A 17,994-nucleotide genomic window follows, 5' to 3' on the forward strand; every position below is an offset into this window, starting at 1 on the left:
CAGCTCACAGCAAAGCCAGATATTTTAACTACTGAGCGAGGCCAGGGATTGAACTGGAAAGCCCATGGTTCCTAGTTTGATTCCTTTCCACTGCTCCATGACAGGAACTCCTGTGTGTGTTTTTCTTTCAGTTGACAACAGAAATAATAACTTGTTGATGGGAAGGCTTTTGACCAAACCAACACTTATGTCTCTTTTGGTAAATTAGCACAGAAATAATCCTGTCTGAAGGAGTTGTTTCTGTCTTGTTCTGATTCCTGAATCCGCTACTTCAGGTGCTGTCCAGTAGGAATTTGCCAATCAAGGTGTGGTCCAAGGACCAGAGGAATGGGAGCTTGTTAGAAACGGAGCTTGTTAGAAATGGAGAATCTTAGACCTCACTCCAGAACTACTGAATCAGAAGCTTCATTTCAACAAGTTTCCCAGGTGATTCATATACACAGTGACTTTTGAGAATTGCAGTAAAATGCCTACTTGTCCTATAAATCCATTAGTGAGATTATTAATGAAAAACAAATCCAGGGAAGGAGTATCTTTTCTGTCTTTTTGACACAGCCCACCAGGATGGCCCCAGATTCTTCTTTGGCTATCAGTCATTCATTCACCCATTTAACAAATATTTGCGATGAAGATAAGCAGGTATAATAAGTAACTGACATCTATTGAGCTCTTTTAACCTCCTACACATCTATGAGGTTATTATGCCTATTTTGTATATTGGGGACATTGAGGAGAATGAAGAGGAGCAGCAAGATGCCCCAGATGACTCTTAGACTCTGCAGTGGAGGAACTGGGATCCAAAGTCATGACTGTCTGAAGGTAAAACTCGCGATCCACTACTCTTCGCGGCCCGCACAAGTGAACATTCATTCTCTCTCCAGAACAGTGATGTTGCACAAGGTCAGACTTCCCCTAGTCAAGTAGCCGAGTTCCTCATTTGGCCCTCTGTGTCCCAGCCAGCAGACAAGTTCGGGGTCAGAGAAAGCAGTAACCAAATCCAGAGTTAACACTTTCCAGGAGCCTGGACCAAGTCTGGGGGCAGAAGAGTAAACTTGCAGCGCCTTGGTCACAGGAACCAAACACCTGGACTTAATCATTTCATCCATCCCTTCATCTTGGTCCTCCCAGCATGGGAATCCGAGGCGAGAACACAACCTAGACAAGCCTTCCCTTAACCAAAATGGCGGCCGTGCACTCCCTGCCCACTGCCTGACGTAGTCACCGCCCTTTGGTTTCCGTGGTAACGCAGCCCTTGCTCTCCGCGCTGGCCTCTGCCGGGCGTGTATGGAAATAAGGAGCATTTCCCTCCCCCTCATTTTTGCGACAGTTGCGGGGAAAGTCACGGCAGTTGGCTGGAGTCAGCTGATTTACTGCAGCGGCGGCGGCGGCGTTGGCGGCGGCGGCGGTGGCAACGGCATCTTGCATCCTCGGTGGAGAGACAGAGGTTGGGCAAGGGTTGCGATCCAAAGTTTTCCCACCCGGATTTGCCCACCCCACCTCTTCCCTGGATTCGTCCTCGTCCTGTCCTTTTGCAGGAGCGCCGCGGTGGTGGGACTGGGACAGGAAACATCACGGCATGAAATGAAGCTGTGACAGGTAAGGTGGCTTTCGAGCTTCCCCAGCGGGAAGCCCAGGGCGGCATGTGCCCCCAACGTGGAGGTCAGGGGCCGAGGGTCAAGGGTCACAGTAACGCTTCAGCCGGGGGCAGTGCCCGCTGTCAGAGCACTGCTCTTGGAAGGTCTATTTTCTGCGGATCCTGCAGGTTCAGGCCCACAGCTAGGAGCCTGTGCCTGGAGCATGGGTCCTCTCAGGGGTTCGGGGACTCCTTGGTCTACTGAATGACATTTGCTACTGGTGACACTAGCTTTGGTCTTGAGATGGGACCGCCTTGCCCTCAGTGGCAGTCTAAACGGGGTGAGATGCTTAATGTTTTTAGGTGAGTGGTTCTTGGCAGTGCTTTTGGGAAACGTGCTTGCTTTGGGGATGCATGTAGTCTCTCCTGGTGCTCTACAGTTTGCCCTTGCCTAAGGTTCTGAGGCATCTGTTAGTACACCTGATCGTTTGCATCCCTTTCCCCTAAGACTTGGTCTAAGAGAATACCTGCTACTGCTTCTCATTTACTAGTGCGTCCCAAGCTTTTTGAGGCTATATGTTTGGATTCAGAACTACCCTGCCTTGGATTCAAAAATTGCGTTTTATGTTTTGACTCACTTGCTATGTCAGTTTCTCAGGTCCTAGTCAAAATTTACTGCTTCCTGTAGTTTGAAACCGTGGCAGCTACAGTTGCATTTCAGGCAGCATTGGAATTGGTTTTCTTTCTTTCTTTTTTTGTCTTTTTAGGGCCGCACCCGAGATATATGGAGGTTCCTACGTTAGAGGTCAAATGGGATCTGTAGCTGACGGCCTACGCCACAGCCACAGCAAAGCGGGATCCGAGCCTCCTCTGGGACCTGCACCACAGATTACCACAATGCCAGATCTTTAACCCGCTGAGCAAGGCCAGGGATTGAACCTACGTCCTCATGGTTACCAGTCAGATTCTTTTTCCCTGAGCCACGACGGGAACTCCAGCATTGGGATTGTTGATGCTACTGGTTTTAGGGTTCAGTGAGAGCCACTGCCTGCTTTGACAGCATTTGGCATGAGCCACAAAAGGAAAGCTGTGATTCTTTCAGATGTTTATTGCTTAGGGCTATATGGACAAGACGTTAAGAATCATCTGTTGTATGAGATAAATTGATTACGCTTTTGAAATTTTGTTGCACACAGAAACTTGCTTTATAAGCAACTCGTTAGAAGCACCTCGTGACATTATGGAGATGGAGGAAAGCCAAAAGTGAAAATAGTGTGTTGAAATGCCTTTACTATTACAAAGAATCAAAGATTACTTTGATTTCATCCAAAATAATGGATCTTATTTATTTCAAATTGGGCAAACAGAGCAGTATAAAAAGCTAGTAAATGCCTTGTTAATTTTCAGTTAGAGATTATGGTGAGAAATTCATTTATGTAAGTGTCTGTTTTTATTTTAAATGCTCCCAGAGCCCTTCTTAGCAGAAAAACTAGAGCATACACTTTATTTTTTCTTATTGCCACCTGTACCTAAATTTTAAAAGATCTTAGGTAAATCAAAGGCACTGGGCTTTGCCTTGTTTGAGTATCACTATGGTAACTTAAATTTTGGTGTAGTGAGGTTTTTTTTTTTTTTTTTTTGATGGAAGGGAATGCCAGCCTTTGTTTTCACTTGGGTTCAAGTTTAGAGCCATCTCAGACAGTATAGCAAAGAAGGAAAAAACACGATCTTAGGACCAAAGTTTATATTCCAACAGAAGAATATTAACTATGTGGTGATTGGCAACCGGCAGTATCTTCAGTAAAGTGGGGAGAGCATCACCCTTGCTTCTAGCGACTGTTATAACTGCCTTTGCCCTGGTCACTGGCCCAGACACTCCACCTCACAGGCAGCTCAGCTGAGAGAATGTGAGCTCTGCAGGTCTCAGTTCTTCTAGTGAGGGTGGGACTCAGTGAGTTATTGAACCTCTGATGTAACCCCTAACTCCAAACATTTACCAGAGGCAGGAAATAGGAACTCAAACTGGTTCCTTTTTATTTGACCATAAGTTCTGTTTTGAAGCAAAGGAAGTGGGGTAGTTTATCAGGCTTATCTATGTTAACAGGCTTAACATTTCGAACTCTAAAAGTAGTGAGCTGATTTTGTGCCTTTCTCATCAGAAGGTAGGATGACATGGTGTCCTCTATGTTAGGTGAGTCCTTAGAGTTTGTTTTGGACCTCAGGTGCAAAACCTTGAGTTAATCCTTCCCAATTCAGTGATTGTCACTGGGCTTTTCCACGTCTGTCTCCTGTTTTTTCCACTCACTGTCTTTTTTTTTTTTTTCTTTCTTTTTCGGCCACCCTGTGGCATATGGAGTTCCAAGGCCAGGGATCCGATACAAGCTGTAGTTTCGACCTAAGCTGCAGCTGTGGCAATACCAGATCCTTAACCCAGTGTGCCAGGCTGGGGATCGAACCTGCGTCCCAGTGCTTCTAAGACAGCACCGATCTTGTTATGACACAGTGGGAACTCCTCATTGTCTTTTATTTCCAATTACCACTCAATTCCTTGCCCATCAACCCATAGGCAACCATTCCAACAGGTATAATGTATATCCTCTGTTGGAATGTTTTTTTTTGTTTGTTTGTTTTTTTTTTTTTTTGGTCTTACCTGCGACATATGGAAGTTCCCAGGCCAGGGGTTAAATCTGAGCCACAGCTGTGACCTATGCTGCAGTTGTGGTAATGTTGGATTCTTACGCAACTTTTCTGGTCCAGGGATCCAACTGTGCCTCCGCGGTGGCCCTACTGTGCTGAAGTTGGATTCTTTTTTTTTTGGCTATTGGATTCTTAATGCACTGCGCCACTGGGGGATGTCCAGTTTGTGTTATTAAATGTGTTTTGGGTGCCCACCTTTTAAATTTATAGATATGATATCATGCATGATCTCATTTTTTTTCTCTCCTATGTTTTAAGGATCTATTTGTGTCACTGTCCATTGCTCCTAGCTGCTGCACAATATTTTAAAATCTGTATTTTTAAAAGAATTTTATTTATTTGTATATCTATGTATGTATGTATGTATTTTGCTTTTTTAGGGCCACACCTGAGGCATATGGCGTTTCCCAGGCTAGGGGTCTAATCGGAGCTACAGTTGCCAGCCTATGCCACAACCAGAGCAATGCAGGATCCAAGCCACGTCTGCAACCTACACCACAGCCAGATTCTTAACCCACTGAGTGAGGCCAGGGATCAAATCCACATCCTCATGGTTCCTGGTCGGATTCATTTCCGCTGCGCCACGACGGGAACTCCCTCCAAATCAATATTTATCAGAGTTTATATGTCTGCTCTCCTATCTGTGGATACCCTTATTACCTTCATCTTCCTACCACTTTAGATAATACTATGATAAACACACTTTTTAGACCTCTGTGATGTTTTCCTCCCCCTTCCTTCCATCCATGCTTTCTTTCTTTCTTTCTTTCTCCACCATGTGCGGTGGCTTGATCTCAGTTCCTAGATCAGGGATTGAACCCAGACAGCAGTGTTGCAAGTACCAAATCCTAACCATTATACCAACAGGGAACTCGTTGTATTTTCTTTGAAATATTTAACCAGCAGTGTGATTTCTGGATCATAGGATATTCATATATTTTATTGAAGGACTGCAAGATTGTGTTCCAGAATAAGTTGCAGTGGTCTCTATTCCTTCAGAGTTCAAGAGAGTTTTAGTATCCTCGTATCCTCCCCAGTGCTTACTGTTATTCAGTGCCTTGCTTTTTCCAGACTAGTGGGTACAAAGTGAAATCTCATTTTATTTATTTATTTTTTTGTCTTTTTGTCTTTTCTAGGGCTGCTCCCACAACATATGGAGATTCCCAGACTAGGGGTCCAATTGGAGCCGATGCCAGAGCCACAGCAACATGGGATCTGAGCTGTGTCTGCAACCTACACCACAGCTCACGGCAACGCTAGATCCCTGACCCACTGAGCAAGGCCAGGGATCGAACCCACAACCTCATGGTTCCTAGTAGGATTCATTAACCACTGCGCCACAACGGGAACTCCGAAATGTCATTTTAAATTACATTTTGGAGTTCCCGTTGTGGCTCAGTGATGCAAACCAGACTAGGATGTGGGTTCAATTCCTGTCCCCACCCAGTGGGTTAAGGATCCGGCATTGCCACAAGCTACAGCATAGGTTGCAGGTGCTGCTTGGATCCAGATCCAGTGTTGGCTGTGGCTGTGGTTTCGGCCTCAGCTGTACCTCCAAGTAGACCCCTAGCCTAGGAACTTCCATATGCCATGAGTGCAGCCCTAAAAAGACAAAAAAAAAAAAATTACATTTCTGTATTACTAATGAGTTTGAGCCTTTCTTCATGGGCATTTTATCTTTTTGGTTTTTCTCATTTATAAAATTATTCACTTCTTTACCCATTTTTATTTTGAGGTTTCACTCCTTTTTTAATTGATCTGCGGAAGTCCCTTATATTTCCTAGATACCAGTCCTTTAAATCCGTTCCTATTCTGTCATTTGTCTGTAACGTTTTTTTCTGATGTCCTTTATTGAACAGACATCTTCAATTGATATAATCAGATTAATTATTTCTTTACTTGTGGTTTGTGTTTTTAAGGTTTTGTTTAAGAAGTCTTTCTCCAATTCTGTGTCACAAAGTTCCTCTCCTATTTTAAGTACTGTTAACTTTATAGTTTTCCTCTATACTTGTAGGTCTTGCATATATCCAGAGTGTCTTTTTACATGTCACAAGGTGCAGATCCAGTTTATTTTCCATACCATGTGTCAGTTTTCCTAGTGTCATTCTCTCTTAGATAAGTGGTACCACACTTATTGTATATTAACCTCTCCTATAAGCTCTGAGCACTATATTCTGTTCCTTTGGCTTATTTGTTTGCTCATGCTCTAATTCTGTGCTCTTTTAGTACTATCTATGGCTTTGTATTATTATTATTTTCCTGCATGAGTAAATCTTCTCATTTATTTTGTCTTAGCTTTATTTGAAAATAATTACAGATTAAAGAAGTTGCATAAGTAGTACAGAGAGGTCCACATTTCCCCCCTGCCCCCGATTACATTTGATATAACTTTACCCAGTTTCCCTCAATGATTATATTTTATACAACTATAGTACAATAGCACAACTTAAAAATTGACATTGGTATAATGCCTGTGTATAGTTCTATGCCATTTTATCACCTCCGAAGATAGATACTTGTAACCATCACTGCCATCAAGATACGGAGCTATTCCATCACCAGAAACACCTCTTTGGTGCCACCCCTTACTATCTCCCTTCCCCCTACTATCCCTAATCTCTGGTCTCTAATCAATCTTCCGTCAATAATTATATCATTACGAGAGTGCTATATCAATGGAATTATACAACATTTAACTTTTTGAGACTGATTCATCTAGATTGTTGGATGAGACAATTTTTGAGATTTATCCAAATTGTTATATAATTTGGGTATTATTCCATGATGTATATGTACCACAGTTTGTTTAAACATTTTGCACATTGGGGCTGTTTCCAGTTTTTTGCTATTACAAATCCTGCTGATATGGACACTCTTGTACATTTTTTTGGTGTGGATATAATTTTTCACTGTTTCTGGGACAAATGCCTAGGAATGTGATTGCTGGGTGGTATGGTAAGCGTATGTTTAGTTTTTGAAGAAAATGCCAAGTGGTTTTCCAGAGTGGCTGCACCATTTTACAGTCCCACCAGCAGTGTATGAGAGATTGAGCTTCTTTACATCGTCACCAGCATTTGGTATTGTTACTATAATTCATTGTGGTCCTAATTTATATTTTCCAATTGGCTAGTGATATTAAATATCTAGTAAGGCAACTTCACTCTTTTTCCATTTTCAAAGTTGGCTTAGCTATTTGTGGATTTTTTATTCCTCTATATATTTTAGAGCTAAGAGTTTCTAAAACAACACAACTAGAATTTTGAATGAGTATGCATTGAATTTATGGATTTACTTTGGGGGAGAATTGACATCTTTATAATGTTAGATTATCTTTTTTTTTTTTTTTGGCTGCTGCATGCAGAGGCTTGATATGGGATCTCAGTTCCTATACCAGGGTTTGACCCCAGTCTGCGGTGGTGAAAGGGCTGAGTTCCAACCATTAGACCACCAGGGAACTACTGATATTTGATTATCTTGTCCAAGAGCATGGAATGGTCTTCCATTTATGACTGAACAGAAAGAAATTTTTTGTAGTTTTAAAAAATATTGTGAATAAATAGTAATTTAAAGTAGATTACTACTGATAGAAGAAAATGCTACTGATGTTCATATCTTGATAGTCTACCTTTTGTGTGTGTGTGTGTGTGTGTGTGTGTGCGCGCGCACGTGTGCATGTGCCCTCACATGCTGTACTAGACAGGGATTAAAATCCATGATATGGAGTTCCTGTCATGGTGCAGTGGTTAGCAAATCCGACTAGGAACCATGAGGTTGTGGGTTCGATCCCTGGCCTCGCTCAGTGGGTTAAGGATCTGGTGTTGCTGGGAGCTATGATGTAGGTCGCATGTGCGGCTCAGATCCAGCGTTGCTGTGGCTCTGGTGTAGGCCGGCAGCAACAGCTCTGATTAGACCCCTAGCCTGGGAACCTCCATGTGCTGCAGGTGCGGCCCTAGAAAAGATTTAAAAAAAAAAAATCCATAATGTAAATCTCGAAATAATTTGGGTACTTGAAGAGTTAGGCCTGGAACTATGTAGTGCCTTTATTCCTGGTTTATTTGTTACATTTCTCTGTGATACTGTTTTATTTCTTGGGAGAGATGAAGTTAATGATTGGAGAGCATGGGATTAGTGAGGTAATATGTATGCCAGTGACCACTGGCAGAACCAACTGAGAGCTTATGTTATGACTCATTGAGATCCTGTCATCAATAAGAGGATAACTTACATTCCTACTGAGAGATACTGATTGTGATGTTAGATTTTGAACTCTGTATATGTGGTTCATTTGCCTTGATCTATATCTGACACTTAAAGCCACTTTGCTGATAAGAACACAAAAGGTATTTTTGACTGCATGACTGCATTCACAAAGTCCATGTCCAAGTGGACTTTTTATTTCTTTTCTATTAAATAACATATATACTATATTGGTAAAATATTAAATATTTTACTTTTAAATATTTATTTATTTATTTATTGTCTTTTTGCCTTTTCTAGCATATGGCATATGGAGCTTCCCAGGCTAGAGGTCTAATCAGAGCTATAGCCACTGGCCTACGCCAGAGCCACAGCAACGCAGGATCCGAGCTGTGTCTGCGAACTACACCACAGCTCATGGCAACGCCGGGTCTTTAACCCATTGAGCAAGGCCGGGGATTGAACCCGCAACCTCATGGTTCCTAGTTGGATTCATTAACCACTGTGTCACGATGGGAACTCCTATTTATTTATTTTTTTATGTCAGTACCCACACATATGGACGTTCCTGGGCCAGAAATTGAATCTGAGCCACAGCTATGAATTACAACACAGCTGTAGCAGTGCCCAGAGCCTTTAACCCACTGCACCGGGGGGTATCAAACCCAAACCTCTGTGGCAGCCCAAGTCGCTGCAGTTCCGATTCTTAACCCAGTGTGCCATGGTGGAAACTCCAAACATTTTAAGTAAAGTTAGGCATCTTTTCCAAAATGTGTTGGTGATGTTTAATGAAAACCTAGGTTTTTTGGACTGACGCTTGCTTATGTTAGTAGTAGTCATCATAAAATGATGGAACAATAAAATGTTAGGGCGTTGGTCAATTCAGGGCAGAGAACATTTCTGAAGTGCTTAGAATTATTCTATAGGCTCTTTTATTTTATTAAATTTTTTTTTTTTTTTTTTGCTTTTTAGGGCCGCACTAGCAGCATGTGGAGGTTCCCAGGCTAGGGGTCGAATTGGCCTGCCGGCCTATGCCACAGCCACAGCAACGCCAGATCCAAGCCGCGTCTGCAACCTATCTATAGGCTCTTTTAGAATGGAAGACTGGCAAGACCTGACTTTTTAACTGCTGTTTCCTATTCAGCTTAGCAATTGCAATTTACCACCCTTTAAGCTCACTGAAGACATTTTACTAGTGTTTTGCACATACATATTTCTCTCTGAATGTTGGTAGTTAATATATGTCAGTGATTACAGATCAATAGAATGTGCCAGTTACCTTCTATTCTCACGTTCAGGTTTTTTATTTGGCTGTTTTCCTTAAGGGCTCTTTTTTTTCCCTAAACATTTCAAATACAAATAAACAATAAAAACTACCATTAATGGGAGTGAAAAGTTCATAGTAATAAAAGATTAGCTTACTTTGTTTAAGAAACACTTTTGTGATTTATTAATAGGCAGTGTGAGTGTGGTAGCGATTACTTAAAGTAAACCATGTTAGCTAATTTGCTGCATAGGTCCTAAGACATGTCTTGTTTATGTGTCACAGAGAATAAAAGAGGCTAGAATATAGGTGCAACCTGCAGCTGGGGAAAGACAGTTAGTATGTTAATAGGGATTTAATTAATGAGACGTATTAATTGGCATTATTATAGAATACTTCATTGGTAAGCAACTCTAAAGTCCAAAGCATGTAAAATCAAGATGTATTTTAATTTGTTGATGGGCCCAATTTTTTAAAGCCAAACAAATGTACTTCATGCATTATTTTGTTCATTTATACAATAAATATTTGGGGAGTTCCTGTCAAGTGGTGCAGCAGAAATGAATCCAACTAGGAACCATGAGGTTGTGGGTTCGATCCCTGGCCTTGCTCAGTGGGTTCAGGATGCGGTGTTGCCATGAGCTGTTGTGTAGGTCACAGATGTGGCTTGGATCTGTTGTTGCTCTTGTGGCTGTGGTGTAGGCCAGCAGCTGTAGCTTCAGTTGGACCCTTAGCCTGGGAACCTCCATAAGCTGTGGGTGTGGCTCTAAAGAGCAAAAAAAAAAAAAAAAAAGGAAGAAAAGAAAAAATATTTGGGTACCTCCTTGTGGTAGAATTGTAGGCTCTAGAGATGCAGTATGGAACAAAGCAAACATAAATCATCATGTTCATGGAGCTTGTGTTATAGTGGCAGAGACAGAAGAGAAATAAATAAGTAAAACATTTGATATGTTAAATGGTGGTAAGTGCTGTGGAGAAATATAATGAAATACAATTGGGGTGGTGGATTTTGTAATTTATGATGGTCAAGAAAGGCCTCATCTAGAAGATGACATGACAGCAGAGACCTAAAATTGGTGAATGAGCTCTGAAGATGGAGTTGCCATTAACTGACATGGGGAGGACTTGGGAGGGCCAGGTTGGGAGAAGAAGATGGAAGACACTTTTGAACATGTCGTGTTTGAGAAGCTTCTTAGCTCTCCAGATGGAAATGTGGAGTAGGAAGCTGCATATGTGAGTTTGGAGTCAGAAGAGAGCCCCCAGCTATAAATTAGGGAGTTGTCAATGTATAGTTGGTATTTAAAACTGTGAGGCATGGTGAAGTCATGGAGGGAGGGAGGATTGTCAGAGAAGGGAAGTCCAAGGACTAAGCTCTGGGAATGCCAATATTTAAAGGTCAAATATGGGGAAAGATGGAGACTAAAGCCATGGAGACTAAAGGTAATAGGAAAGTGTGAAGACCTGGGGCCATGATAAGAAGTATTTCTGGGGAGAGGGAGTGTGGACTACGCCATATGCTGCTGGGGGGGGTGGGTCAAGAAAGATGAGGATTGGAGTTCTGCTGTGGCACAGTGGGTTAAGAATCCAACTGCAGCAACTCTGATTGCTGCGGAGGTGAGGATTCAATCCCTGCCTTGGTGCAGTGGGATTAAAGAATCTGGCATTGCTGCAGCTTGGCATAGGTTGCAGATTCAGTCCCTGGCCTGGGAACTTCCATATGCATTGGGTGCAGCAATTAAAAAAAAAAAAGATGAGGGTTATGACTTGACATTGGAGTCAGCAATTGGGAAGTTTTGGGGACCTTGTCAAAACCTTTTTTTGATAGGCGGAACACTTTTCTATAATCTGTTTATAAGGAGGAGGGTGATGTTACAAATGAAGACATTCTGATTTGGAAAGATACATATTTCCTCAAGTTTTTTTTTTTGTCTTTTTGCCTTTTCTAGGGCCGCACTGTGCTACATTTTAATGCTTATAGGTATTTTTTAAAAAAAAAAATCTAGTATCACTATGTATTTTTTCTTTTTTGGTCTTTTTTTTTGTCTTTTAAGGCCACACTTGTGGCATATGGAGGTTCCCAGGCTAGGGGTCTAATTGGAGCTGTCGCCACCAGCCTACGCCAGAGCCACAGCAATGCGGAATCCAAGCTGCGTCTGCAACCCACACCACAGCTCATGGCAACGCCAGATTCTTAACCCACTGAGGAAAGCCAGGGATTGAACCCGCAACCTCATGGTTCCTAGCCGGATTTGCTAACCACTGAGCCACGACAGAAACTCCTTTCCTCAAGTTTAACAGTTAGTAATTGGGGGATCTGGGGTCTGCCTTAGTCGGTGTGACTCTCAACCCTTCACTCAGCACTGACCCCCAGAGTATTGTGACAATTCATCTTCTAGTTTGTTTCTTCTTCTTGGTATTTAAACTTATGAACGATGAGAAACTTCTGTACTCAGTTTAGAGATTTGATGGCAGTGTGAGGGAAAGAAGTAGGAGTGATTAGAGATGGTTGGGGGGGGTGAAGTTTGTTCTACCAAATGGGATCTGTTTTCCCTAAAATACAGGGGCTTGGTGGGCATAGTTTGCATTTAGCTTATGAATCAGTAATTCTTGAAACTGAGGTAGGTTGGTGATGGGTAGAGTAGAAGTAGAAGCATTTAGTCATCTTAATGGCAGCTGCAGAAATTTAAAACATGATTTATCCACCTCGACATCTATGAATCATTTTTAAAATTGTGATTTATTTTTGACCAGATAGTTCTGCAGTTCTTTAAAACCCTGACTCATATGCACTTGGGGCTGTTTTAGCAACAAGAAATAAGTGTAGACTTCTGCTGCCATCTGCTCTTTCCACATGTTATTTTGAAACAGAAGACTGGGAACTTCCTTCAACAGAGCAGTCCTGGAGTGTCATGTTCATGGACTATAGATTTCTTACCACTCAAATGAGAGAGCATAATCTTGTCAACCTAGTGACAAGCTTAGTGTTCAGAAGGTTGTATCCCTCATGACTCTTTAATTCCAGAAACCCTGGGGGACTAGCTCAGTAATTTCTTCAATGCATTTTATGACCTAGCTATCTCATTGCATTATAATAAATAGTCTTCATTATCTGGTTCCGTTATTTTTCAGATCTTCAATAAATTGATAGCAAAAGCAGAAGCACAAAGGAAATTTGTAGTCTTAATAACCATTTCCTTCATCACTTCATTACTGTGAATTTGACTTGAACACACACACTCTTTTGACAAAAGATGTAGGAATGTTCTGAGAATTCGAATTAACCTTTAAAGACATCTTTTATTGCAACCGGTTAGTACGTTTAGCTGTTTGATATGTAGTCCCTGCTTTTCATATTCCCCATTGATAAGTGGTAGTTGAGGCCTGCCTGCTTTTGTCCACATGTGCCCATTCTCATGGGAGAGAATTTGAGTTTGTTTTTGTCTGCAAGTCTCAGAGGGCCTGTGGGGGTGCAGGAAACAAACTGAGTCAGTATTGACTCTTCTGTGAAAACGCCTGTGTTCCTGGGATAGCAATACATTTTGCTTTTGCATTTGAGCATTAAAAAAGCAGTGTAGAGAAATGAACATTGATCTGATGCTAGATTTACCATATATAATCTTGACTTTTATAGATTTTAGAAATCACATGGGAGACCACTATCCCATGAGATTTTGCAGAACAGGATGATCTCATCAGAGTCTCTCTCCATAGGTTATTCATAGTTTCCAAGGGGCAAAAATAGTTAAAGTGGAGGTATCTGGTAGTCACAGTGGTCATGGGTGACGTCCCTGATAGTAGGACCATATGATTTTTTGTTGTTGTTGTTATTTTTTTTTCCTTTTTTTTGGCCGCCCCCTGGGAATACGGAGTTCCTGGGCCAGGGATCAGATCTGAGCGGCAGCTGTGACCTTGGATCCTTCATCCACTGTGCCAGGCCTGGGATCAAACCTGCATCCCAGTGCTCCCAAGATGCCACTGATTCCATTATGCCACAGTGCGAACTCCAGGACCACATGATGTTACGAGCCTCCTAGGGGATGGAGTGGAGTGGGAAGCATACCTATAAAGTATACTTGGGTCACTGAGGGGGTACGTATTCCATCCCTGTGGGTTAAGGATCCTGCAGCTCAGGTTTGATCCCTGGCCTGGGAACTTCCATATGAGGCCATTAAAAAAAAAAGTTTCACTTGAGCCTGCTGATACCTTTAGATCCAACTTCCAATATATAAAAAAAGCAGGAGATCGATGATCAAGGTAAACGACATCATAAATAAAATCAGACAAATCTAAAATGTGGAACATTCTACAAGCAGTTGGTTTTGTTCTTAAAGTTAGTATGAAGAGTTAATATGAAAAATGAAGTAGGACTGTTTTAGAACTAAAAAGTAAAGAGGGATAACAACCAAATGCACTGAGTAAACCTTGAGTATTTATTTACTGGGTTATTTATTTATTTATTTATATCTTTTTGGGGCTGTACCCACAGTATATGGGAGTTCCCAGGCTAGGAGTCAAATGGAGCTCTAGCTGCCGGAGTACACCACAACCACAGCAAAGCGGGATCAGAGCCACTTCTATGACCTACACCACAGCTCATGGCAACACTGGATCCTTAACCCAGGGATCGAATCTGCGTCCTCATGGATACTAGTCAGATTCGTTGCCACTGGGCCACAACAGGAACTCCTTTATTTACTGATTTAACAAAAAGTTATGAAAGACAATTTTTAGTCAAGTAATTTGTCTATGGACTGGATTGTAGATTCTATTAGAGAATGGTGATTTTGATAACGGTATTGTGTTTATGGAGGAGAATGCTCTTTAAGTTCTGTATTTTAAAGTGTTTGTGGGTGAATTTCATGATATGTGTACATTATTTTCAGATGGCTTAGTGAAAAAAAGTGTATATGTGTGTAGCATGTGTACCTATATTTTTTTTTTGTCTTTTTGCCTTTTCTGGGGTTGCTCCAGCTGCATATGGAGGTTCCCAGGCTAGGGGTCTAATCGGAGCTGTAGCCACTGGCCTACACCAGAGCCACAGCAACGCTGGATCTGAGCCGTGTCTGCGACCTACACCACAGCTCATGGCAATGCTGGATCCTTAACCAACTGAGTGAGGCCAGGGACCAAACCCGCAACCTCATGGTTCCTAGTCGGATTTGTTAACCACTGCGCCACAACAGGAACTCCTGTACCTGTATTAACAAGGGAAATTTTACAAAGTATTGAGTGATCTTTATATTATTTTTGAACTTTTTGAATATTTAAAATTTTGTAATAAAAAGTTGGGGAGAATCGCAAGAGGGAAAAGTAAATTTCATCTTAAGTCTTTATTAAAAGAACAAATTTTAAGGAGTTCCCGTCGTGGCGCAGTGGTTAACGAATCCGACTAGGAACCATGAGGTTGCGGGTTCGGTCCCTGCCCTTGCTCAGTGGGTTAACGATCCGGCGTTGCCGTGAGCTGTGGTGTAGGTTGCAGACGCGGCTCGGATCCCTCGTTGCTGTGGCTCTGGCGTAGGCCGGTGGCTACAGCTCCGATTCAACCCCTAGCCTGGGAACCTCCATATGCTGCAGGAGCGGCCCAAGAAATAGCAACAACGACAAAAGACAAAAAAAAAAAAAAGAACAAATTTTAAAAATATTCCAAATCTAATGAAAAATAGGGATGGGAGTTCCCGTCGCGGCGCAGTGGTTAACGAATCCGACTAGGAACCATGAGGTTGCGGGTTCAATCCCTGCCCTTGCTCAGTGGGTTAACGATCCAGCGTTGCTGTGAGCTGTGGTGTAGGTTGCAGACGCGGCTCGGATCCGGTGTTGCTGTGGCTCTGGCGTACCCCGGAGGCTACAGATCCGATGCGACCCCTGGCCTGGGAACCTCCATATGCCGCAGGAGCGGCCCAAGAAATAGCAAAAAAAAGACAAAAAAAAAAAGACCAAAAAAAAAAGGGATGAAAGATCCTATCTTGTTCCTTAATTTTTTTTTTTTTTTAAAGGGCTATTTCTAGGCCTCCCTATATCTAGGCAGAAGAAAGCTGAAAAAAATAGGAAGAAGATAATTGGGGGAGTACACTGTGCCAGAAACCAAAGAGAGAGGGTTGAGGATTAGCAAATGATCAGTCAAGTCAAACTCATAGCTGTATAAAATGGACTATAATGTAAGGACTGGATAAGATGGGTAGTAGGTATCAACAGTCTTTTTATGTTAAAAAACTCCCCTCACTTCTCTCTCTCTCTCTTTTTTTTTTTGTCTTTTTGCCATTTCTAGGGCCGCTCCCGTGGCATATGGAGGTTCCCAGGCTAGGGGTCAAATTGGAGCTGTAGCCGCCGGCCTACACCACTGCCACAGCAACGCGGAATCCGAGCCTCGTCTGCAACCTACACCACAGCTCACGGCGAAACGCCGGATCCTTAACCCCTCAGCAAGGCTGGGGATCGAACCCAAAACCTCATGGTTCCTAGTCAGATTCGTTAACCACTGAGCCTTGACGGGAACTCCTCACTTCTCTTCTAAGGCATTTTTTCTCTGCAGTATCAAAGAGGTCTTTGGGGAGTATCATATTAGAGAAATTGTTGATTTCTGCCTGTAGAGGGAGCTCTTGAGTACACTTAGATTAGGTCTATTTGAAGATAGAATCTAGATTACGTGAGGCCTTGTGTAGTAAGGAAGTGGAAACACTGAATTAAAGACCACAGGTTTCAAAATGTTGATTGTAATTAGAATGAGAGAGAGAGGAGATATGTTGCAGTCATGGCCCAGTGGAAACAAATCTGACTAGTATCCATGAGAACGCGGGTTCATTCTCTGGCTTCATTCAGTGGGTTAAGGATCTGGCGTTGCTATGAGTGGAAACTCACCTATAAGACCACCTCCTGAAATAAAACATCCTCGTGATCATCCTGTCCCAAGTCATCATGAGGACATGTGATTGCTCAGACAACATGTGTTCCTATGTAAATAACTCAGAAAAAATGAAACCCAATTACATGTTATCCAAAAAATTGTAGGTATACTTAGAAAGGTAAAGCCTGAATCTGTTTAGAAACTATTTGATTTATTTAATTGGTTAAATCTTGGGTCCTGAGAATCTCTGTTCCAGGGACCTTTTCTATTGCTGGCTATTATTTTCCTTATAGCTATCATATTACCTCTCCAATGCACTGTATTCTCTCAAGGATTTTATATGCCTTTTGGCAGCCACTCATGAACCAAATAGTATCCCTCAACATCAGACACCTGGAAGAACTCAACAGTAACCACACAGATGATGATAATAATGGTGAGGCAGGATTCTCTAGTAGAAACAGTGAATATGGTTTTCTTCGACCTGACTATATCAGAAGTGGTAACTGAGAGTAATGCTTTGCTAGTTGGTTATACTCTCAGCCTGATGATTCAGCTAGTAGAAACAGTGAATATGGTTTTCTTCGACCTGACTATATCAGAAGTGGTAACTGAGAGTAATGCTTTGCTAGTTGGTTATACTCTTAGCCTGCTGAGAGAATGACCAGAAGGGGGAATTAAGTTAATACAAAATGAATGGAGTTCCCATTGTGGCTCAGCAGTAATGAACCTGACTAGTATCCATGAAGACATGTGTTCAATCCCTGGCCTTGCTCAGTGAGTTAAGTATCCAGTGTTGCCATGAGATGTGATATAGGTCGCAGATGCGGCTCCAGTCCCCTGTTGTGGCTGTGGTGTAGGCTGGTGGCTGCAGCTCTGATTCGACTCCTAGCCTGGGAACCTCCGTATGCTGTGGGTTCGGCCCTAAGAAGACAAAAAAAAAAAAAAAGTTAGAATGAGAGAGAGAGAGAGAATAAATGAATGAGAGAATGTAAAAGAGAGAGAGAGAGATCACTAGATTTATAAGCTGAGGCCAGTAGCCAGCAAAGGTGTTTTGGACAAAAATGATATGTGACCATGTGTGAAGAACAAAGGTTAATTTAATAGCAAAATTTAAAGTGGTGGATAGTGAGAGGATCATTAAGGGAATAAGAGCCTTCATAGAGTCCATGGAGTTCCCTTCGTGGCTCAGTGGTCAACGAATCTGACTAGGAACCATGAGGTTGCAGGTTCCATCCCTGGCCTTGCTCAGTGGGTTAAAGTTCCGGTGTTGCCGAGAGCTGTGGTGTTAAGTTGCAGACGCAGCTAGGATCCCGTGTTGCTGTGGCTCTGGCGTAGGCTAGCGGCTACAGCTCCAATTAGACCCCTAGCCTGGGAACCTCCATATGCTGCAGAAGCAGCCCTAGAAATGGCAAAAATAAA

The 17,994-nt window shown here is 42.3% G+C and overlaps 1 protein-coding gene across 4 annotated transcripts in view; it reads left to right on the top strand.

The window, feature by feature from the left end:
• The first annotated feature begins 1,378 nt into the window (after window positions 1-1,378).
• Window positions 1,379-17,994, top strand: part of WDR7 (WD repeat domain 7) — a 383,251-nt gene continuing 366,635 nt past the window's right edge. For all 4 annotated transcript variants that reach the window (XM_047765569.1, XM_047765544.1, XM_047765560.1 and 1 more), the window contains exon 1: window positions 1,379-1,596. The gene's annotated coding sequence lies outside the window, so the exon portion shown is untranslated. The remainder of the gene's footprint in view (window positions 1,597-17,994) is intronic.

Source organism: Phacochoerus africanus, chromosome 2 (genome assembly GCF_016906955.1).
Source record: "Phacochoerus africanus isolate WHEZ1 chromosome 2, ROS_Pafr_v1, whole genome shotgun sequence".
Taxonomy (NCBI): Eukaryota; Metazoa; Chordata; class Mammalia; order Artiodactyla; family Suidae; genus Phacochoerus; species Phacochoerus africanus.